The sequence below is a fragment of the Crocodylus siamensis genome, chromosome 4 (assembly GCF_052110815.1).
Source record: "Crocodylus siamensis isolate JL-2025a chromosome 4, ASM5211081v1, whole genome shotgun sequence".
In the NCBI taxonomy this organism is placed as follows: Eukaryota; Metazoa; Chordata; order Crocodylia; family Crocodylidae; genus Crocodylus; species Crocodylus siamensis.
The window spans coordinates 129,137,644-129,161,895 of NC_143398.1; positions in this window are offsets into that span (position 1 = coordinate 129,137,644).

The window sequence follows — 24,252 nt, forward strand, 5'->3', positions numbered from 1 at the left end:
TGCCCACACAGTCAAATGGGTCGCCAACTGGCTGGGGGGCCGCACCCAGAGGGTGGTAGTGGATGGGTCCTTCTCAACCTGGAAGGATATGAGCAGTGGGGTTCTGCAGGGCTTGGTACTCGGGCCCGCACTGTTCAACATCTTCATCAGCGATTTGGACGAGGGGGTAAAAAGCACCCTGCTCAAATTTGCTGATGACACTAAGATGTGGGGGGATGTGGGCACACTAGAAGGTAGCATCAGGCTTCAATCAGACCTAGACAGGCTACAAGGGTGGGCGGATGTGAATAGGATGGGATTCAACACTGACAAGTGCAAGGTGATGCACCTGGGGAGGAAAACCGGCACCATACCTATAGACTGGAGAACTCCCCTCTTGTCAGCACAGAGGCGGAAAAGGATCTTGGAGTTATAATTGACTCCAAGATGAACATGGGCAGGCAGTGTGGGGAGGCAGTCAGGAAGGCCAACCGCACCTTGTCATGCATCCACAGATGCATCTCAAGCAGGTCCAAAGAGGTAATCCTCCCCCTCTATACGGCACTGGTCAGGCCACAGTTGGAGTACTGCATCCAGTTCTGGGCGCCGCACTTCAAGAGGGATGTGGTCAGCATGGAGAGGGTCCAGAGGAGGGCCACTCACATGAACTGGGGACAGCAGGGCAGGACCTATGAGGAGAGGATACGGGACCTGAACCTGTTCAGCCTCCAAAAGAGAAGGCTGAGAGGGGATCTAGTGGCCTGTTATAAACTAGTCAGGCAGGATCAGCTGGCACTGGGGGAGTCACTGTTCCCCCGAGCACCGCCTGGAGTGACCAGGAATAACAGTCACAAGCTGGCAGAGGTAAGGTTTAGGGTAGATATCAGGAAGCACTACTTCACGGTCAGGGTGGCTAGGATCTGGGACCAACTTCCAAGAGAGGTGGTCCTGGCTCCTACCCTGGGGGTTTTTAAGAGGAGGTTAGATGAACACCTTGCTGGGGTTGTTTGACCCCAGTATTGTTTCCTGCCATGGCAGGGGGTCGGACTAGATGATCTACTCAGGTCCCTTCCGACCCTAGAAACTATAAAACTATAATGGGATGTTAGCCCAAGTATCCATAGCTGAGTACATGACCCCAGTCCTACAGTAGGATCCACTAACATATGCACTTCCAGTAGAGAAAAGACCATTGAATTGAATGGGAAATGTCTGAACGAAAGTGTCTGTCTACTTGGATTGGACTGCAGATTCTGGGCCAGCTAACAGCTAACACCTGATTTTTTTATGTGTGAGTTTTGACCATTTTTTGCATTTTTTCTTTTTAAAAAGAAAATAAAAGATTGTCATTACCATACATCTTTGATAAGCACACAAAATGTTCCAACTTATTTCTAATGTTCTCTTGGATTATGTTTCAGTGGAAATATTCATGTACCAGTATACGGAAAAACCAAAAAAATAACCCAACAAAAAAATATACCAACCCCCACTCAAACCCTGATGTCTAATAGTAAATTTAAATGTTAAAATAGGAACCTTCCTACTTCAAGTAACAACCTTTTTCAAGTCTGAATATTCTGAACCTGAACTGCTGATGAATATAAATGGTTTCACATACTATACAAAACAGCAGCAAGTAATAGTTGTCCCAACCAAGAACTTGTAACTTTTTATATTGTCTCTCAATTGCATTGAGACCTGATCCAAAATCCACTGAAGCCGATAGGTGCCTTAATTTCAATATGCTATGGATCATCTGCTGAACAGGTCTTGACAAGTTGTTAGGACCACTGGGGCTCAAACCCAGCTCTTCACGGCTTGTGGGTGGAGGCCTGGGTTGGGCTGCAGTGCCACCAAGCAGTTGTCTAGGTGACAGACCCAGCCCAGCCTGGGCCCTCCTGTGACCCAGGGGAACCAATGGAAACCACATGCCCTTGATTGGGGGAGGCACCCGCTCCCCACCAGCTTGCTCTGGGACATTGTCCTGGAACCAGTGGTTCTAGCCTTCCTGTTTGGGACCCATGTTCCTTGTTCCTGCCTGACCCCTAACTTGGAAACTAGTACTTCACTTCTGCTTATCCTGTTGGCTTGGCCTTGACCACAGACCCATCTTGACCTTGATGCCAGATCCCAGCATGTTACCTCTGACTCAGACTGATACCTGATGCTGTGACCCTCAGCTTTGGCTTCTGGACTTCTAATATTATTAGATTCTGAACCCTGACCCCTCACGCCTAGGTTGCACCCATGATACAAGTCACGTAACTTCTCTGTACAAATTGGTCCTTTCTGTAAAATGAAGCATCACTAATTAATCATCATACCTACAGGATGAATAATCAGTGTTTATAAAGTCCTTTGAAACTGTGAAGTGCTCATTAATGGTATAGTTGATTTTATGAAAAATCTAAATTGTCTTATTTAGATCACTTCCTATAAAACTGTATATTCCCCCTCTGCAGACAGCAAAATTCATAGTGGATTAATTATGAAATCCTGAATTGTACTTCCCATATTATGGTAGTGAAAAACATTGTCAGTATTGTGTTGATAAAAATCATTTAATCAAATTTCACTACAAAGTATAACTGCAAAAATGCAGACTAGAGCTTACCATTTTATCTAAAGTCTTAACATGGTTTTAAGACAATTTATAAAAGCATATACACCCAGAGTGACAAATGACAGAATATTTCCCTTTGTTTATCTACAACAGCATTTTAAGTGACCTAATTTTCCAGTCATTAGATCCCTATAAACAAGCAAACAAATGTAAAAACAAAGAAAGAACCCTGTCAAATTCAATTCCTCCATTGCTGTTCAAAAATTTCTTCTTTGTAAAAAGAGCACTGTACCTGTAGCAACACTGCATTACTGGGAGGCATATTGCACTTGTGGGAAGCATGTTTTGTATAAGGAATTTGCCTTGTAAATTGGACTCAGGTGATCTAGGTAAGCAGACTTATGGACCTGAATTGGTGCTGGAGTCTAACATCTCAAATAATTTTGACATGCTAGTTTCATTCTTCTTATTGTATCTTGTGTGTGGACATGGGGACTAAGTAGTTGCCATGACAATTTTATATAAAAACTAACTAATATGGATATAAAAAAACAGTTGAAAACAGTTATTGGTAGAAAGTCTGTCTCAATATACTTTGTAGCATTTTTTTAATGCAAATGTATTCCCTCATTTCTTTCGTAGACTTTAACAGCAGTCACCTTAACATTGAGCTGAGCTGTCAATTACATATCCTGACAGCTTCTGATTCACTGATTAGATCTTTGGTTTTACTGAGTCTAATTAGCATAAACCTGATAGATTCAAGTCACAGAGAAAACCAATTAATAATTAGTGCCTTCTGAAGAACAAGACTTCCTAAAAAATCTCAAATACCATAACTTAATCCTTTCTTTAAAAAGAAGTGATGCTTTTCTGAATACGTAGATTTTGCTTGCTCTAATGAAAAAGTGAAAGCCAGTCCATTCCCTGAGCCCCCCTGGTTCTTGCAATATTCATTAATATATACAACATTTTGTAAAGTGCCTAAAATCTTAGTAATAAACTGAACCAAGCAAGGATATTAAACCCTCTAAACCAGGAGCTGCCAACATTTTTGGGCAGAGTGCCAAAAACACCCCAACCTTGACTCATAAGATGTTGGCATGCCAGGAGTAGGTGAAGGGGGAACTGTGAGGGGTCTGATCCTTGTTGTGTCAATGCAGCCTTGGCCCCTATCCTGTCATCCATCTGGAGGTGCATGTGCACCCACTGCCAGTAACGAGCTAGTCTGGGACTCTGAAGACCTTGATTCAGCAGCTTGAAGCCTCTCCACCGCCTGCTGCAACAGCCTGGGCTCCATGGGCCTGCCCAGAGTGTGAGCCAGCCGTGGCAGGCTGTAAGCCACTGCACCCAGGTATGTAGAAGCTCAGGCCAGATCATTGCTGGCAGCGGGTGAATGTGCACCTCAGGGCAGGCAGCAGGCAAAGGGCCAGGCTGCAATGCCACAACAAGGATCAGGCCCTTCATGGCCACCCCATTGTCCACCTGGATGCACCCATGCACCCACCATTAGCAACAAGCCAGGCCGGGGCTCCACATATCTGTGTTGCTGGCAGTGTGTGCACGCATGCCTTTTAACAGACAATGGGGGAGCTTGAGGGGTCCACAGCCCCTTCCCCCCATCTGCCATAGGGTACACATGCCAAGTAAAATGCCTTTGCCCATCCCTTTTCTAAACCCTGATCTAAGTTTTGTGACTTAATCTTGATACATTTGTATAATTAAATATAAAGAAACAAAGTTTCTTTAAGCTTTTTCTACTTCCACAATTTTCTGTGCACGTTGATTTGCATATATATGGGATAGTTGTGCATACATAAAGCTATGCACAAAATCTGGCTATATATTTATATTCTTTAATGCAGGCTTATTTTTCCTAACTTTAGCAAAAGAAGAATCTCATGTGTTTACATCTGATCACATCCATTGGACTGAACTTATAAACAGCACATTTTCAATCAGTAGTTGGTCTCCTCCTATAGTGATATTTGTAAAGACCATTTCAGCAGTAGAAGTGACAGGCTGCTAACCCTAACCACAGAGGGAAATGGTGTATAATCCTATCTTTCCTGCCTGTGCAATAGACCATCACTTGGGGAAAAAATATAAAAGAAAACTTTCCCTTTATTTTGTTCAACTAAATGTCCTACAGTGTTTTTGTTTATATGAAAATATTGTGGATAACCTCTTAATTTCTTTTCCCTACTGATATTTCTACCAAGAAAAAAATATATTCATCTTAGTATTTTAGCCTTTTTTTAAAAAAAAAAACACATAAAATGCACTACAACTTCCCTCAGGAAGAAATAAAATTTGAGGAAAATCATGAGAAAGTTTGCACAAGGCACTTCTTTACCAACATTATAGCACTTCTCCCACTATTTCAGTGTGCTAGGTTCTGAAATCTTTGCTTAATTTTTCTCAATTTAAGCTGAACTTTTCCTCAGTTCAATGAGAAAATTGCCCTGTGCATGGCAAATATTGCCTGAGATTTTCAAGAGTTACTAACTAATGATTTTGTATGCTTAACTTGGGGAATAACAAGGCAAGGTATTTTTTTTCCTCAGAAAGAAATGAGTCACTACTCACTGAAAGCCCTACTCCTTCAAGGCATTTCGAGTCAGGATCTCAGAAACTGAGCTGACAAAAATCTCAGCCACAAATTTCAAATGGTAGTTGAGACAGGGGAGTAACAAGCAGTGTTGGTATCCTGGACACAGATGTTGCCATGCACAGCAGAGCGCACTGCAGGATTCTGCTTGTGTCCCCTCTAAATCAGCACCAAAAATTGGTCCCCTGCTTGCCCTGCCTTAGTGATGCTACTGATATAAAATCCCATTTCTGAATTCACTGAAGTAAATGACTTGGATTCCCTTGACTACATTAAGGGCAGGTCTCTAGCCTACTTCTTTTAAATCACTACTACCACCAACTGTTTAACATCATCTGTTAGAACTTTAATCAAATACATTTTTCATGCCTTTCAGGTTTACAATGTAAAGAAAAAAAGCTCATGTTTTTGCAGTACTATAAAGTATTCCTTTATTGCTCTAGGTTTTGAACCTTATCTGAAACAGAAATCATTAGGGACTTGTGTATTTGCAAGACATATTATTGGGTAGTTACTGAACAGGGCCTTAGGGTGAGAGTTAAAAGACATGGATTCTAATCCTGACTCTTGCCACTAACCTAGCATGTGTCCTAGTAGTCAGCATAGTTTTAGGCCTGTAGGCTGATTTTATTTTTTATGAACCAAAATGGTAGATCTAAACTAAAAGCTCCATTCTTAGAGTGGTCCCATTTTTAAGTGTGTATCACAGAAAGAGGTAGGGTTACTATATTTCCAGTGTGAAAAAAGAGGACAGCTGTTGTGCAGGGGGAGAAGGGTATACGACTGGGGGCGGAGGCAGAGCAGTGATATGGCAGTGCCCTGCCCCTGCCCATTATGTTGCCTCTCACTCCCAAGCCACATACGCCCTGGCTCACGCCCCAGTACCTCTCACTCAGAAGTCACAGCCCCCACAACTCTGCCATTGACCTTCACTCCTCACCCATAGCCCCTTGCTCCACCTAGCCCTACCCCTGTGGGCACAAGCACTGGCTCCAGTGCCACTGGGCCAGCCACGCATCTCCCTGCTGCTCTCTCCCTTCCTTCTTCCCCCTCTCCCACTGGAGTGGCGTGCATTTGGGGCATGCGCCTCCCCTTCACTGCTGCAGCCCCAGTCCCAGCCCCAACCCTCCCACCACTCAGACACACACAGACACACAACCAGCCCCTTTCAGGAGCAAGCCAGGAACAGAGCAAAATCCAGTTCATTTGACCATATTTTAAAACACTACCCAGACTGAGATCAGAGGATCTAAAAAGAGGACATGTCAGGGAAAACCTGGATATATGGTAACCCTAGGTATGCTCTCAGATGCTACACTTCTCAACCTGATTTATTTGGGGGTGAATGAATGCAATTTACCCCACTCTCAGATGAGCACAGGGTACAGTCACCTCTGTATAATAACCACTTTTTAAACCCTCTGAAACCAAGTGGGTTTCAAGCACCACCTTTTTTCCTCTCTGAACCAGAGAGTCTCTAAGGTATCACCCTGACCTATTTCCCTGTTTGGAAGGATGCGAGGGTTGGACTTTGCAAAAGATTTCTTAAAATATATATATTTTTAATTTAATGGATGGAACAAGTCATTATAGATAAAAAATATATATTTAAAATAGACAGCTGATATTCAGCTTTAATGTTGCACACATTTTGCTGAAAGCTGCATTAGACAGATTTTGCTTTTAAGCTTCATAAGCAGCCCAAACTTAATCAAATTTGATGCTTTCTGAAACAATATGACTTTGACTTAATGTCAGCAAGACAAACTGAGACCATTGGTCCTAGTCTAGATCCCCACTCTTTCAGGAAGCTTGGTTTCCTGAAAGCTTGCACTTCCTTTTTGTGTTTAGCTCTATATACCATATTATTATACAGGGCTTATTTGTGAATTTCTCCTTCTGCCTTTGATGGCTTTCTCCCAGTCAACCAACCAGGCCAACAAGGAGAATACCCCAGAAAGGTGGCTCCACTTCTTGGTTAGTTAAGCCCGTTAAGGCTTAGAGGTTTAGGTTTTTATCCATCCATGGGGCAGTGACTAGAAGCCATTCCTTCTGATAATGGACCATTTTAAAAGACCAATATGTAAGAATAAGTTTTCACAGATCTTTAGATGATGAAAGATTCAGATGCCAAGTGAAAATTTCAGAGGTGCCCAAACAGTTAGGCAGCTAATCTAAATCCAGATTAGATGCCTAACTCCAAATGAAATAAATTTAGGCAATTTCATGAATCTCTTTAGATACCTATCTATCCTAAATACCTGTGAAAATCTAGTACCTTGCCCTTCATGTGATCTCACAGTACAAGATTTTCATTTTGTGGATTTAAACACACCAAATAGTTTGGGGAGGGGAGGAAGTAAAGCTTCCTCTACACATTGCATGTATCAAGCAATTAATTGCATAGTTACACTGAGACCAGCTATATGTGCAAAATACTTATCATGCAATAAAAAGCTCCAACCAGTTATAAAGTTAGACTTTAGAGAACCTTTGTGTGCTGGAATATACACAATGATGAAGTTATAAAGTTAGACCTCGAAAAAGTGTACTAACTTTATAGCTGGTTACTATTGAGCTTTAATTTGCATGTGTAGCAGGATCTCCCCTGTGGCTGGGAGCCCTGTTAGCTTCTGCAGGGGTGCACTGTGCCCAGCCTGAAGCCCTGGGCATCAGGCATAGGGCTCTTGGTCCCAGCTGGGTATGACCCCTGCAGTTTGGAGCCCCCTCAGCCAGGACTGGGCTCCTCCTACCACTGGCAATAAAGTGTGATTGTATCTAATGCCTGATCCCATGATCATGCCTCTGGCAGTGTATGCATGACATGGTAGGAGGCTCAATTGTGTGGGTCACAAATTAAATACAATTGCACCTTTACCTGCAAATGTAAAGAGGACCTAAGAGTTGCAGAAAGAGGAGAAAATTAGTTGCTATTCATTTTTAGGTCTGGCCCATAACTCATTGTTAGGGCAATTTGTTGCTACCATAATTATACAAAGTTTCAGAAATTCTCAATGCCTCATTTTGATCAAAACTAGCTGTTAGAGAAAATCTGTTAAAAGTCCCAAAACATTTATCTGCAATACCCGCCTTCATTTCCAAAGAGATATATTTAGAAGTAATGCCCGCTTCATATGTGATGTGAGTGTTAATCACAATTTTACTATATAACAGTTGAGAATCAAGACTCATTATAACAAAAAAAGGAGCATTAAGTTGTTTGTTGTAACCCTTTTTTGTGGAATCTTCCTGCTGTTCTCAATGAGAAATGAATGTCAGCCCCAATATCACAGTCAGTTAAAAACTGCAATATCCAGGCCCTGGGAAATTTCAGTATGTCATCGCTTGTTTTTAATAGAAATCTGGAAAAAAAATTAATATATATTTGGCTTTCACAAAATGCAAAGTTCTTTATCTTAATGTAACTGACTTATATTATGATTGATTGTTATGCTGTCTGAAACTTAAACTTTTCCTTTTGACTTGGCTCTACATTGAAAAGTGTTTCTGTAAGCTGCTACACTGCAACAGAGGAGCAGTACATGCCTCTGTTTTTATCCGTTGGTTGGACTCTGTGGGTAGACAACTTCCCATGACCATGGAACTCCAATGATATAGAACACAAATTGGAGTGCATTATCATAGTCTGATCAAGGGAGTCCAGCTTAGAGCTTGGTTGCTACATTATCTGATGATTCCATGTGCACTGAACATGCTCCTATCTCTCTATACATCGTGCCATCCTGCCACTGCACCATCTAGGAGGAAGAGATGAAGAATGAGGACAGGGTAGCAGTTGGTTGGGGAGAGAGTGTGGAACCCAAAGAGCTCCTTCTGAACTGTACTATCCTTACAGAAAGATTGAGCATAAATGAGCAAGCTCTAGATCAGGGCTACAAGAACTAAGCATGACACAACCAAAGTTATACATTAAATGTGGTTGCGAGTAGAGCCCTTTCTTCATTTGCCAAAGTAGGAAGGTGTATGGTAAAAATAGGGCTGGATCTGAGGGGGAGTGGGGGAGGGAAGGAGGGCACTGATGCATTTGCATACTTTCTCACACTTTGATGCCTGCCCCAGCCAAAATTTAAAACCAACTCCCTGGCAGTGGCAGCAGCATTTCTAGTCACAGACTGCTGAGGGAATCAATCGACTTCATGGCTCATTATAATGTACCGGATCCCTTCTAAACTTCATTCCATAGGCATTAAAGACCCTCTCCCCTTTTTAATGTTTTTGATGTTCACCCTTTCCTCTGCAGTTCTGCTGTCTGTTAGCAGCTCCTGGTAGTGAAGCTCCAATTCAACAGCCCTGCAGATTGTTTTTATCTCATTCCAATGAAGTTATATTTGTTTTTTTGCTTCAATCTTAAACTGAATAATATAGCCCTAGGCCCCTAGCATTTTAGTAAAGCTTATTGTTTGGTTGTTTTGGTTTTTTTTAACTGGGTAAAAATGTGTGTTGTTTTATATAGGTGATGATGCCTCTCATCATGTGCACTCCCCTCCCTTTTCAAAATTCTAGATCTGTCCATGGGTGAACATGACAGGGAACAGGAGGAAGAAAAAAGGAAATCTTATATCTAACACAGTTAATTAGAATCCACTTCTCCAGGGTTACATCAGTGTCTCTTCTATAGAGTACCTCAGAGATTCTAGGCAAATTATATAAGCTACTGGGATGTTTTCATTTTCTGTATCCAACTTGAGAATCTAGGGATCCAATTTACAGAGTAGCTGAGAACTCATATCTGCAACTGAGTACATGAGAAATGTACTCCAGTTATATAAAATGCTTTATGCTAAATAATCAGAAGAAAAAGTTTCCTCGAATTTGGCATCCAAACTTAGCTGACACCATTGCTAATTTTAGCCTCAAATTTCGTGTGTAATTTCTCTGTGTATAAAATGGGTATCATTAGACTATTTCAAAGCATTATAAAGTCAGTCTTGTTTGTATAGCACTAAACTACATACAGTGACAGTAGTGCAGAAAAGCCCATCAGGAAATTATTTTATATTTAATGTAATGTTCTAAGGGAGTACAATACATAATGCATAGAGCCATATATTAAATGAGGTTGAAATAATATTAAATAGCTGCTTGTTCAATGGCCAACTCCCATCCCATGCGCTAAGTGATGCAGGGACCTTGTGGGGCAGGGGAAAAGCAAATGAACATTTAAACATGATATCACAACATGTTTGTGCAAAGACAAATAAGATCATCTAGGGAAAACTAATTTTACTATTTTATAATTTTGAGTCCACTTTTATCCCCAATCTTTGCCTTCTTTTAATGTAAGCACTTTTCGCTGCCATATATGGATAGAAATAGTAATATCCATCCAATTCTGCACTAACTGAAATTCATAGCAAAGCTTGCATTATCCCCAGTGGTCACAGAACAATGCATAAAGGACCAACATTTTTTATGGGTTATACCAGCATCAAGTTAGTTCCTGTTTATACCGAAATAATAAAAATCAAAATTTAACTTCTTTAGTGTATTGTGGAACATTCCCGCAAAACTCCCACATAGGTGCAGCAAACATAATTTTTAATTAGTAGTGATATAACCTTGTACAACAAATGAAAATACAACTGTTTTCTTATTATTTCTGTGACCATAGCTTCTTGCTAAAATTATATTCTTAGGTAGCATATCTTACTTGTTTGATGTTTGTATGCAGGGAATTCTTTTAGTAATACCTCTTTTGTGATCATTTGGCTCTATGGATACAAAGACTCTAAAAAGCTGGCATTGATGAGTTTGCCCTAGTATATGTAGAAAAGGTGGCATTAGGTTGCAAGCTTCAGACTAGGATTGATTTCTTTGATGTTTTTCTAGGGCAGGAAATTCATAGATTTCATAGACATCAAAGCTGGAAGGGACCTCGGGAGATCATCGAGTCCAGCTCCCTGCCCAAAGGGCAGGAAGTCAGCTGGGGTCATAGGATCCCAGCAAGATAAGCATCCAATTTACTCTTGAAGGTGTTCAGTGTAGGTGCTTGAACCACCTCCGCTGGCAGACTGTTCCAGACCTTGGGGGCTCGGATAGTAAAGAAATTCTTCCTTATGTCCAGCCTGAAACAGTCTTGCAGGATTTTCTGACCGTTTGACCTAGTCATCCCTTGGGGCGCTCTTGTGAACAAACGCTTCCCCATATCCTGGTGGTCACCCCTGATAAACTTATAGGTGGCCATCAGATCACCCCTGAGCCTACGCTTTTCCAGGCTAAAGAGTCCCATGTCTCTCAGCCTATCATCATAAGATCTGTTTTCCTGACCTCTGATCATGCGCGTGGCTCTCCTCTGGACTCTCTCAAGCTTCTCCACATCCTTTCTGAATAGTGGAGCCCAAAACTGGACGCAGTACTCCAGCTGCGGCCTCACCAAGGCCAAGTACAAGGGGAGAATGACGTCCCGGGATTTCCTCGAGAAGCATCTATGGATGCAAGCCAGCGTTTTGGTCACTTTATTAGCCGCAGCATCGCATTGCAGGCTCATGTTCATCTTGTGGTCAATGATGACCCCCAAGTCTTTTTCTTCTGTAGTGCTATCCAACAGCAAGCCTATAAGGGTGCTGCAGGTTTTTCCTCCCAAGGTGGAGAACCTTGCATTTTTTGGTGTTAAACACCATCAGGTTCTCATCTCCCCATTTGCTGAGCTTGTCCAGGTCAGCCTGGATCACCCGCCTGTCTTCTGGCATGGATGCTTTGCCCCAAAGTGTGGTGTCATCGGCGAACTTGGCCAGTCCACTCCAGACTCCAATGTCCACATCATTAATGAAGATGTTGAACAGTATAGGTCCCAGGACAGAGCCTTGAGGGACCCCACTGGTCACGGGGCACCATGATGAGTGACTGCCACCAATTACAGCCATCTGGGTCCGACCACAGAGCCAATTTCCCAGCCAGCGGATCGTGGTGGAGCCAAGGCTACAACTGGCCAGTTTGGCCAAGAGGTGATCATGGGATACCAGATCAAAAGCTTTTTTGAAGTCAAGATATATGACATCAATCTCTTCTCCCTCGTCCAGGTGATAGGTCACCTAGTCATAGAAGGAAATGAGATTGGTCAAACAAGACCTACCCGCAACAAACCCGTGCTGGCTGTCCCTTAGAATGTTAGCCTGGGCCAGTCCATCAAGGATGGCCTCCTTAATAAACTTTTCTAAGATCTTCCCTAGGATAGAAGTCAGGCTAATGGGCCTGTAGTTAGCCGCATCCACTCTCCTCCCTTTCTTGAATATCAGCACCACATTGGCCTTCTTACAGTCTTCGGGAACTACACCAGAGCGCCAGGAGTTTTCAAAAATCCATGCCAGGGGCTGGGCTATGACGCTCGCCAGCTCCTTGAGTACCCTGGGGAGCAGATTGTCAGGGCCGGCTGACTTGAAGGCATCCAGCTTCTCAAGATGTTCCTTCATGAGGTCAGCAATTATGGAGGGTAGGGGATCCCCATCACCCAGATCTCCCTGTCCCATAGCAGGCATGGGCGTACCATGGGACTGATGAAAGACTGATGCAAAGTACCTATTTAATAGGTTGGCTCTTTCCTGGGCATCAGTTGTCAGTTGCTCCATCTGGTTTAGCAGGGGTCCAACGTTGCCATTGCTTTTCCTCCAGCTCCCCACATATCTGAAAAAGGACTTTTTGTTGTCCTTGATGCTTGAAGCTAGCTGGAGTTCAGTTGCAGCCTTGGCTTTCCTGGTTTGCTCTCTGCAGGACCGGACCAGCGCAGAATAATCCTCCTTGGAGGTGAATCCCATCCTCCATACTTTGTAGGCTTTCCTTTTTAGCCGCAGGTGGTCCGCTAGGTCCCTGGAGAGCCAGGAGGGCTGCTGTGCCTTCTTGCTGCCTTTCCTCCGTGTTGGAATAGATTTAGCTTGTGCATTGAGGATCGCTTCCTTGAGAAGCAACCACTCTTCCCGAACTCCCATCTCCCTGGGGTCATGGTCCCTAAGGGCCTGACCGACAAGCCTCTTGAGCTTGTCAAAGTCGGCTTTTCTGAAGTCAAGGACTTCTGTGTTGCTGACTGACTTGCCAGCTTTACGGCAGATGGTGATGGTGATCAGCTCGTGGTCGCTGTCACCCAGCTTCCCATCAATCACTAGGTCACCAATTAGGTCGTCCTCCATAGCCAGTACCAGGTCGAGCAGCGCTTTGCCTCTTGTCGGCCCATAGACTTCTTGAGTCAGGTAGAGGTCATCCACGCATGAGAGAAAGCTTTGCGACTGCTCAGATTTAGCTGAGTGATCTTCCCACGAGATGTCCGGGTAATTGAAGTCACCCATGACATCCAAGGTCCTGGAGCAAGCGGCCTCTGTTCAGTTCCCGGGCGAACTCCTGGTCAAGCTCAGGACTTTGAGTGGGAGGTCTGTAGTAGACTCCCACCGTTGTGTCCCCTGTGCCGTATTCCCCACGAATTTTTACCCAGAGGGTCTCTAGCTGTCCATGCTGTTCACCAACATCAGCTTGCAGGGACATGTAACTTTCCTTCACATAGAGAGCTACACCCCTGCCCCTTTTGTCAACATGATCCTTCCTGTACAGGGTATAGCCCTCTATACCCGTGGTCCAGTCATGGGTGGAGTCCCACCAGGTCTCCATTATCCCAGTGACATCATAATTCTTTGCACTGAGCAGGAGGATGAGCTCCTCCTGCTTGTTGCCCAGGCTCCTGGCATTAGTGTACAGGCAGGCAAGTGTGCCCTTGGGGGCTCTTGCCTTGCCCACAGATTGTGCCAGGGCTGGGGCAGGGGTGGGCTCCCTTAAGTGCCTTGGTCTGCTGGCTTTGCAAGGATTGCTCAGTGGGCCAGCAGTGGCAGTCATCCCCCCATCCCCCAGCGGGCTTAGTTTAAAGCCCGGTGGAGCAGGTCAGCCAGCCTGGCTGAGAAGAGCCTCCTCCCCAGGGGGGAGAGGTGGAGGCCATCTCTTCCCAGCAGCTCGCTGCCTCTCTTGCCAAAGAGCGGGCTGTGGTCATGCAAGCCAAAGCCTTCCCGATGACACCAGCTCAACTCAATCAGAGATTTCAGGTTTTCAGTCCAAATGATGAAGATAATTCTTCATCTCAAACCTCTAGAGGTTGATTCATCAAACTGAACTGTGGCCTGCATGTTTTCATGGAAGGAACGTGTCATGCTGAGTAATGTTTCGGGGATCCAATTTTTACCAGGACCTTGAAGAAACCCACTCTGCTGACACTGTTGACAAATACTACATGCAGTGGCTTATTTTGTTCTCTGCATTTTTCTTGCAGTTGGCATAAGGAGAGTATTATGTCTGCTGTTGCTCTCCCTGCTCTGAATCCACACTGTGATTCTGGGTAGATACAGTCAGCAAATTGTTGCAAGTGTTTCAGGATGACTGGCAAAAGCCTTGCCAATGACACTGAGGAGAGACATGCCCCAATAGTCATTACAGTCACACTGATCTCCCTTTTTATAGAGAGTGATGATACCATCACACATGTCTTAGGATATTTGACCTTCCTTCCAGCAACACACTGGGAGTTGATGACAATGTGGTAGCAGGCTAGCCTTCCCATACTTGGAAACCTCAGCTGGGATACCATCCTCCCCTGGTGCTTTCCCACTCGGTAGAGAGTCTATGGCCTTAGTAAGTTCTTCAGGTACAGATTCTTTGTCTAGCTGTTCCAGTACACTTAGAGTTGGAAGTTGATCCAGTGCCTGAGTTAGGCACTGAATCAACTTGTATAACTGAGTATGATAATACTGTTTCCTAAACTAGGAATTATGATGTTGATGCATTATGTTGGAATGGTTTTGTGATTTACATACACACTTTGTTTTCACATTACTCCTTGTCTTCACATGAGATGTCCTTGACATCTCATTTACCTGTCTGCATAAAATGTATTATAGTTATTTTTTGGTTCTTCCATTTAAGCTGATTCTTGGGTACAGTTATAAAATAAATGCTAATATCTTAAAATATAGTTTCAGAAAATCACTGTCCTCAAAGTCTGATATGCATATAGAGCAGCAATGTCAACATTAACTTTTGTCTTACAAAATTACACCACCCCCAGAAGAGTGTTGAAAACAACACTGGATGTGCTGCTTTACAGAGCTATAAGTAAATGTAGGTGATTATATATGCACAATCCCTAGGAGTTATTTGGAGTTTGGCTGAACAAACTTATTGAACACAGATGATTTTGATGACAACATTGAGCAGAAAGAGCAAAAGAATATCTGCAAGAATATCCGTTAGTTATATAATTGTACTCTGTTAACATCACTGAATTTTTCATCCTCATCAGTCTTGCCCAACAGTTCGCAAAGAAAGGATAGTTTATATATTCTAATTCTATAACAGGCACACAATTAGGAAATATTTCTGCAGACAAAGAGAGTCACTTCAAACAGGCTTACATTGGATCAGACAGATGCTCTTTCAATAACCGTGCACACCTACAGACTGTACACAAAGTCTAAGATTTGTGTTATATTTTTGTCTGTGGCAGAAGTCAGCAGCACAGCAGCAGGGACACAGCTGCAGAATCTCCTAGAAACCAATTTTGGGAAGAAGGCCTCCCTTCTCTAATGAGTCATATCTGGGGGAGGAGATGAATTCCTAAGACTGACAGCAGTGGTGATGCGAGAATAACTGCTAGGTATTTTTAGAAGAGTTTTTTACTGTGGTCATGAAACAAATTTGAGATGTATATAATCCCTTCTCCCACTTCAATTCTGTATTCAATATTGAGTGAGGGATATGCCATCTCCATAATGAATCTTAAACAGTGTGAAAAGAGCTGATCCCTAACCCTCATGTAGGAACAGCTTTCGTAAAGGTGAGGAGATCCAAGAACTGCTTCGGGCGATTGAAAAGTGCCTTTGTTTTGTAACGTTTTATTAGTAATGCACGTATGTCAGCAGTTGATGTCAGTGAAACCTACAATTATTTTTTCATACCATCTAGAAGAGAGATATTTCTTGCTTTTAGCAGTACCTAGTTGAAATAACATGTTGTTTTAGAATAATGCGGCAGGTATTTATTAAAAGTTTGGTTGCTTATATACTGATGAAGATAAATAAATGACCTGACTGCTTTCCAAACCAGCGAACCCTTTTAGACTCATCTGTAGATTTAAGACCAGCAAGGACCATTAAAGTCATCTAGTCTGAAGTCCTTTGTACAGGACATAATTTTTGAACAAACATGTTCTTGTATTTTCTCAAATACCACACACTCCCATATAAGACACACACCTTAGGTTGGAAGGCAGAATGTTGGGTGAGGAAGGATGTTTTTTTTCCCCCCAGAGTCATGGCTTGTTGTGTAACAAAGTAACCCTCTTACAAACACAGAGTCCAAAAAATGTGACATCTCAAGAGACAATTTGGGTAAGGCAGCAAGAACTTCCTGGTATGGCAGAGCAGAAAGAAGGCTAGGCCCTAGACCCTTGCAAGAGCAGTAGCAAGATTGTTACTTTGTTACTATACACATTTATATAAATTCCTGTAAATTATCAAGTATTTTTTTCCATACTACAAGTCTCATTAAGATACTACAGACTGGATGCAGCAGCTCAGTACCCTGAGGCAGCTCAATTGCTTCCTCAGGCACAAGCTACAGTGTTCAGTCAATAGTTATGGCTGAGAGAAGTTTAACAGAGGTCTCTACTCCTTCTGTCTGTTGGGACCAGAGATGAACAGAAACTATATTGGCAGCATTAGAAGACAGTGTCTGCATACTTATATTCCAGCAAAGACAAATCACCTTACCCATTTAAGACACATACCACAGTTCTGGGGCAGTGATTTGGGGGAAAGGGTGTGTAAATATAAATATGGTATTCCAATTATAAGTATCACTTAAGAAGCTCTACTTAGGAGCCTGCAGAAAACCAGCAGATAAGTGAAGAAGGTTGTGAAGATGCAGCATTAGCCTTCCATTACTTCTACAACAATATCAGTTTATTTCATAATTCTCTGTAAACAGCACTGAATTTTTAGTCATGAAAGCTGCATAACCCCTCTTAATTAAGCACTGGGGCAATACAGAAGTAACTGGATGAAATTCTATGGTCCACAGGAGTTCAGACCAGATGATCTTGTGACCTAGATGACTTGCTAGACTTAAAATCTTCAAAAGCATACCAGTCCCCAAAAATGCACTCTTGAAGCATAGAAACATGGCTTTTTCTGGAAATTGATTATCTCAAGAATCCAGGAAGAAGTGGGTTACAGTTTACAAAATAGTGCAAGCTCCAAGGCCAAGTCTTTGCCTCATCTAAATCACAGTCTTAGATTGTTTACTTAGAAATTTATAAAAAAGGAAATTAAATTTTCTTTGTATGTAAAGAGGAGGGTGGAAGCAGTATAGAATTCTATTTTGTCTTCTTGAGTGATGTCAAGGTCAAGAACTTGCTAGGAGATAGCTATCTGATTACCGAGAATACTCAGTTCCCTCCCAAAATATGAATAGGTTACATGGAATTCACCAGATGAACAAACAAACAAGCAAACCCAGACTGAGTTTAAAAAGATACAATGATCAGCACTAAACGTTAGTTTTTATAGAAGTGCCACATACTACTTCTGGTAAATAATAAATGAAAGTGCCAGACAGAGGTAAGAAAAGTTCCAGCAAGGGGTAAGATAAAGGATAGTTCTGAGAGAGAAGTATTCTAGGTTGATGCTTAAGGACTTTTTATTATATTAAATTGGCAATGACTGAAAAGATTTACTGCAGGTTGGACAGGAAATAGTTACAAGAAGAACACAGTGGATAAGGTTACTAGAAGAACAACCAAACAAAGAAAAGCTGGGAAAGCAATGAAAAAACAATATTATAGGAAAAATATTAACAGGCCAGACTGTCAGGAAAGTACAAGTAAAAGCATTCCTGAAAGCAGAAAACCCCCCACAAACAGTGTAATAAACAATAGTATAAATATTGAAAGACAAGATAGTGACAATCTAAAGTATAATATAGCTATAAATCTTATTGTTAGTACTGGGGTGGGGGAAGAAACAGGATAAAAGTGACTGCCAACGAATTAAAGTCAGCTTTAGATGAAGCATTGGGACAGAAACTGTGTTACTTCAGATCAGGTTGAAGCTGCATACATAGATATTTATATTCCAACAGGTAATAGAGAAAATACAAAGATAGGGTTAAATATGACAATCCTTTTTTATCAAGTCTACAAAGGCATCTGATTCAGTTTGAAGGGAACCATTATGGAAAGCAGCAAGATCATATGGCATTCCAGATAAGATGAGCACAATTATGAAAGCTATGTTTAAAGATTCTTGCAGTGCTGTAAGAACAGGTAGAAACTTGAGCAACTGGTTCAAGTCACAGGTCAGTGTAAACCAAGGGTGCAGAGAAGCACTGTGAATTAATGATGATTCCCTTCACTAGACTGAAAAATTGGCATAGCTATTTTGGACTTGTAATCGATGCCAAGATGATGAAGAGGATGTACATTGGAAAAAGGAACATAGATATATCATTGAAATACAAGTTGAAATCATAGACTAAGTACATCCTTATGTGTACGTAGGAAGTTTGATCAGTGTTGATTGTTCCATCAGATATGAAGTTGAAAAGAGATGTGCTTTGCTACCAATGCTGCATAGAAATTGATGGAGTGATGAGAACTTGGTTTCAAAGCATGAATTTGTCAAAATTTACTAACCATTTCATTTAATGGACTGGAAGGCCCTGCTTTAAATGAAGCAGACCTCAGAGGGCTGGAAACAGTAAAGATAAAAGTTCTTTGAAAGATGGCAAGGTGTAAAGTGGAATTTTTAAAGCAAATGAAGCAGTTGGATGAAGAGTAGGATGTAAAAGGAAGGCTCAGGATTGGCTACAATTGAAAAGATTATGTTGGTGCAGACACTGCAGAAAGCAGATGACTGTATGCCAAAGAAAACCATGCAACCAAGGTCAGTTTGACCTAGAGATTACCTACAGACTAGATCACTGGATGAGGACATGGGATTAATTGAGGAAAAAGCCCTGGATGGGAATGAATGGTAACACTTAACTGGTTCCCGAGAGCAAAAATATGCTCTGGGATGGAAGATGGAGGGGGGAGGAAAAAAAGAAGAAACTGATGTTTACAAATGGAAAAATGGAATTCATTTTTCTAATAATTGTGTACATAAGCACAACCAGGTATATAGATCCCATTTAATGGCTGGTCATAACAAAAGTAACGTTTGCATGCCTTTATCTCAGGGAGCTCTCCCAAGAAGAAAGAGTGACTGGATTCAGTGAGGCAGCAGGCATGGCAGGGTGGTTTCAGTGAGTTACATAATCCTCCAAGGAATAGAATAAGGGAGTCTTCAAACTGTAGCCTTAGGATGCACACTCTGTTAAGGGTAACAGGGAATTAACAGCTGAAAGAAAAGCTTGCTTTGTCATTTCTAAGAACACAACTGAAGAAAGCTGGAGAAGAACCTAAATGGCAGAAAACCCTTTGCAAGACCTGCGTTATCCCCATTAGGGCTGTGTGAAGCTTTGGTTGCTGATTTGGCTGAGATTCAGCCTGATTTGGTAGCTGAATCTCCAAATCCGAACTGAATCAGGATATCCTTTAATCTCTCTGAATCAATTCAGAGAGATTCAATAATTTGGACATAGACACAGCTTTAAATATTTTTTCTACATACCTCAAGGTACCAGGCAGCTCATGAATGATGAGATGCTGGAGTGGATGGAGCATCCCACAGGAGCATTGGGGGTGGGGGTGGGGAGGGGAGGGTCCCCAGCATGCTCAGCAGTGGACCCAGAAGTGGACCAAAAGCACTTCCAGTCCACTTCTGGGTCTGCCGTGGAGCACATGGGTTGATCCCCGCCCCCACTACCCTCCAGCTCAGCAACTAATGCCTCCTGGGTCTGATGGGGTACCATGGACAATCACCAAGCTGGTGGGGGGGGGCATGTGGGCAGGCCCCCGAGCTCCTGTGGAACACTCCATCCACCTCACCATCTTAATGCCTGGTACCTCAAGGTATGTAAAAAAAAAACTAAAAAACCCTAAACATTTAAAGCTGTGTCTATGGCAAAATCACTGATCCTCCCAATGAGCATCGAATCTTCAGATTTGGATTTGGCTGAATAGAATAAGGACAGTGATCTGAATCAATGAATCAAATCACTGTCCCCAAGTTCGGGCTGTGCTCCAAATTGTAATTGAATACAGTCTGTTTTGCACACCCCTAATCCCCATCCTTTCATCCATCTTTTCTAATGGATGAAAAGTAGCAAATAGTTGGCCCTGAAACTCTGATAACTGTTTTCTCTGTAGATATCATAGATATTGCTTTGTGTGTCTATAGCCAATTCTAGTAGAAGGGGGTAAAGCTAGGATCAGAGACAAAGGGACAGGATCCTAGAGGTAGGATCAAAGACAAATACTTCTGGTTATTTCTCTTTAAATGCCTAAATTATATAGGGAGTTGCAGATTTTGGCACTTGGGCACAGTTTCTATCCCACACACCTACCTGCTAGAAGAGTAGATGTGGAAGAGGAAGACGTCTCTCCTATACTTAGCCCAATTTCCTAGTGGTTAGGGCCCTTGTACAGGGAGCAGGTTTCTAGGCCCCATTACCTAAAGGGATTTAAATTAGCATCCCTTGTTTCTCATGCATTAACTAGGCCCCCTCCAGTCCTCCTCCTAAAGCTAGCATTTACTATACACTGGGGAAAATGGATAAAAGACATTGGGAAAGTTTACAACCCAGAGAATGAAGGGTCCAGACTAGGATCTAGAGTCTTTTCCCTGCCACCGTAGCAGTCCTGAAACATATGCTCTCCAGCTTCTGCTCTGCCTTCTGGCCCCATGTATCTACTTCTCTAAGTTGTTCAGTGGGCCAGCTTCAACAGGAGGAATGGAAAAGGATCTGAGCAAGGCCTAACATATAGCTTAGTGGTTACAGCACTTTCTTGTTTAACCCTCTCCCCATCCTCCAAAGCAAGGGAAGGCTAAAATGTGCATCTCTTACTCCCTAGGCAAGTGTCCTAACCACTAGGATATTGAGCTAAAAGGTAGGAAATTTTCTTTAAATAGTCTATTCCAGTGCTTAATGACCCTCATAGTTAGAAAGTTCTTTCTAATACCTCACCTAATTTTACTTTGTTGGAATTAAGTCCATGACTACTTTTCCTGTCCCCTCTATTATGGATGCACATAATACTTGATTACTACCCCCTGTATGACAACTCTTGATGTTTATTAAGTCACCACTTACCAGGGTTAACACCCTGGACAAATCCTGCAGGAGACCGGGGGCGGGGGGAGGGATAAGGCAGGGAGTGTGGCAAACAGAACACACTTGATTTTTTGGTGGGGGAGTGGGACAGTATATCCATGCCAGGAACTCCTAAACTGCTGCTGCCAGGTGTTCTGCACATCCTGGCAGTTACTCCTAGGCAGCAGCAGCTGACTCTTCCATTGTTCCTAGCATGGGTAAAACCTGGGACTACCCTTGCTGCTGAGGCACTCTCCACAGAGGCAGGGGTGATTTTGGTGCCCCTCCTAATTTGTCATCTGGGCCAGGTGAACTTCTCTCCCACCCCTGGTTACTCTACATCTCAAGTTTTCCTCTCTAGGTCAGGGATCAGCAACCTAGGCTCTGCAGGCTGGCTATGGTCCATACAGCCATTCAATATGGCCCACAGTCATGGGATTTCAATAGCATTCAACAGCATTTGGGGCCTGGAATAGTGTGGGCACTAAGGTGCACAGTTGATAGTCCAGAAGTTGCATGTTCAAGGCCACAGCAGAAGTGCTCACAGTGCAGCCCTGACAGATTCCAAGACAGCTGTGAAAGCTGCTAAATAGCTTGCCATGAAGACATGAAAAAGAAGATTTGTGCATTTCTTTGTTCTTCTCTAAGTGTAGATGTATACCTTTCTAGGTTTTGTGTCAACTTAGAAACATAAAATGAAAAATCTAGTCCACAAGACTGATAGGCATTTTCTAAGATACAGCAGTTTCCAATTAAAATGTGGTGTGAAACATCTCAGCAGTAGCTAAAGCTTCTTTCATGCATCATAGGTCAGAGACTAATAAGAAGGTAAGTCCAGCTCTAATTAAAAGGGCTGTTACTTTAAGATAATATCTGGGGGGGTTTGGAATTCTATGACACTCTTGAAACAAAATTAAGATATATGCAGTACTTTGGTCATGTTTCTTTATATTTATCCAGTGCTGCAATGAAATGGTGAAATGAAATTCAGAGTCTAATCAGATATTCCAGAAGTACATTACAGCAAGAGATAATAGTGGTTAACAAGTTGAGGCTTGTGATGGATTGACATCAGATGTTCCATAGTTAAGCTGAAACTAGGTTACTAGTTTCATAGTAACCTAGATTTATTCAAACTCTTAAGTTTTTGTGTTGGTCTCAACCAGGCAAGATAGCTTGTAAATGTTTTAAGAAAAGAACTCCAGTGGGGAAATACAGAGATACAAAAATACATGTATAAATAGATTAATAATATAAATCCCACCGAAAGCCCCCATCCAACAAATTAATTCTCTCTGTCATTTCCTGCTGGGCCAGACCAAGACATTGACCTTGGGGGCAGCTCCAATGACACTGTCCAACTTTTTTTGTTTCTTGATCCAGGCATGAGTCTCATTTGAGTCTGGACACTTCACCTTGCAACAAAATGTGGACCAGTTTGTCATGCTGGGCCACTGAGGTGGCTTTGTGCAATGTGGAAGATGGGCAGCCAGTTCTAAGGTGCAACCTGATGAAGGGCATGGAGGAGAGGGACGGTGTCAATCTATAGTAACACAGGAATTTTGTTACAAGTGTTTCAAGTTTGGCTTCTTGGGAGGGGGCACAGAGTTTTGTACTTGCACCTTTTGGTTTTTAATGTTTTCATAATAGAGTTTTAAAAAGTCAAAAAAGAAGAGTTGCTCTCTTCCTCATATATAGAAAGATGGAAATGCATGGACAGATGGGTGGATGGATGTTCCCATGAGATTCCTAGCCTCAGGTGAAAATAATCATTCCGTTTTAGAAAACTTGTCAGAACTAAAGCAGCCAGAATCCAACCTTGCCTGTTCACATGTAAATTGGGACTCCAGTTTCAAAAACTTCTCTCGAAGATACATTTGAAGCAGAACATCTGTTTTCATTCTCTTTGAAGGACAAAGATTTAGGATCTGTATCTGAAAGCTGCTACATGGATCTATCTTCAAACAAAACCCAGGACCTGTCTGAGGGCATTGACATACCTGCAGCTCTCTGATATAACTCATGGTGCTTCGTAGACAGTGCCAAGAGTTACAGTAACCTTCTCCCCTCCTGCCCCAACTCAACTGACATTCACTGTTTGGTTGGGGGAGGGCCCCCCAGCTCTAGTGCTGTCTACCCCCCACAGTAGGTGGCTCCAATCCATTTGCCCCTCCCTCTGGCACAGACAAACTCCAGAACAGAGCTCCCTCCCCTACTTTCTCTCCCTCCCATCCTGCACACAGCACTGGGGACAGGGTGGGGCTGCATTAGCCCAGCCCTGCTCATGAACACAGACAAACATAAGGTAATGAAGGTGCTCCACTTTGAAGCACCTTCAGCTACACCCTTGTTAAATGAGCATTACTTTCTAAAATGACGGGGCACTTTTAAAGTGCTCTGCAGCCAGGCACTTCTATCAAGGCATAGCTATAGAGCACTTCCAAGGGGCTGATTGCACAACAAATGTCACTTCTGTCAGTGCCCTGAAGTTTTCTTACTATTTTCTTAAATTGCATGAATGGAATATGGGTTGATATGTATTTCTGCTTCCACAGTTCTAGGTCCTGAAAAAAGATAAATGATGCACTGAAACAGAGTTTAAAATATAGACTCAAAAGTGTAGGAACTCTGATTTGAAACACATAGTTGCTCTTGCAACTCTAAAGCCAGCTTTGCTGTCAAGGACAATAGTCCCATGAAAAGAATGACACCCTCTGGAAAACAGCCTTTAAACAGGGACATTTTGTTCTGCCTGGCTGTCAAGCAGTTGAAAGTGAAAACACATTTTCTTTCATGACCAGCCTGCAATTTGCACAAGCTTCTAAGCACATTTCAGCAATGGGAGACCTCATGGGTT